The sequence below is a fragment of the Crocodylus porosus genome, unplaced genomic scaffold (assembly GCF_001723895.1).
Source record: "Crocodylus porosus isolate Cpor-Errol unplaced genomic scaffold, CroPor_comp1, whole genome shotgun sequence".
NCBI lineage: Eukaryota > Metazoa > Chordata > Crocodylia > Crocodylidae > Crocodylus > Crocodylus porosus.
In genome coordinates, this window is record NW_017728911.1 from 27,860,082 (window position 1) to 27,861,004 (window position 923).

Consider the following 923-nt stretch of genomic DNA (forward strand, 5'->3'; position numbering starts at 1 on the left):
GGGCAGGGGCAGGGGCAGATGCTGCCCAGCCAGGATGGTAAATGAAGCTGCTGGGAGCAGGACAGCTGTGGTTGCCCCCCAGACTTATACATGGGGTGAGGGTAGGCTGTGGGCTTGGGGCCAGGGGCTGGGCTGAAGCCACACTTGGGGTGAGTGGCAGCAGCACTGGGAGCAGGGGCTATGGGGAAATTTGGGGTGACTGCAGCGCACCCTGTAGCCCCCTGGCTCAGCCCCTGGCAGGCAGTCTGCCTTTACCCCGAGGACAAATCCAGGGAGTACATGCCTCCCCTGGGATGCGTTCAGCAGTAGGGAGCCACCTGTGGCTCTGTCCTGCTCCTGGTGGGGTTACATTCACTGCTTCAACGGTGGGGGCCTTGATCTGCCCCATGCCCCTTCTCTCCCCCAGTGCCCCTTCCCCCTGCCCAGATTTATTTGCCTGATCTGCTCTCCAAGCTGCCTGGCTGCATTCCTGTAAATTGGCTAATGGATCAGTATCCAATATGGCCAGTTAATAATTGGCCATCAGTATCAGCCAAGAAAACCTTTATCAATGCACCCCTGATGGTAGGGAATTTCTTCTGTTTCCTTTTTCCCTGATGAAAAGCTCTTATTTTTATTTCCATATGGTCACAGCAAGCCAGGTCCAGTGCAGGACTATTCTGGATCTGTACGTTTATGGACATAGGGCTTGGATTTTACAGCTGTCTGAAAGCTGCAGCTGGCCTGTGTTGTCCCTTCTGTGTGAATAGGAAGCACTCTCCTCGAACCTGCAATCAGGTAAGTATAAGTCTTTTCAGGAGTGGATTAAATCTGCCCCAGTGCTTCACACTGGCTGCCTCCTCTGCAGTGTCTGGATTGGGTTTTGCAGATCCCAATCCTAGTGTCTAACCTTCCCCTGGATTAGATGAGCAAAGCCACTGAAC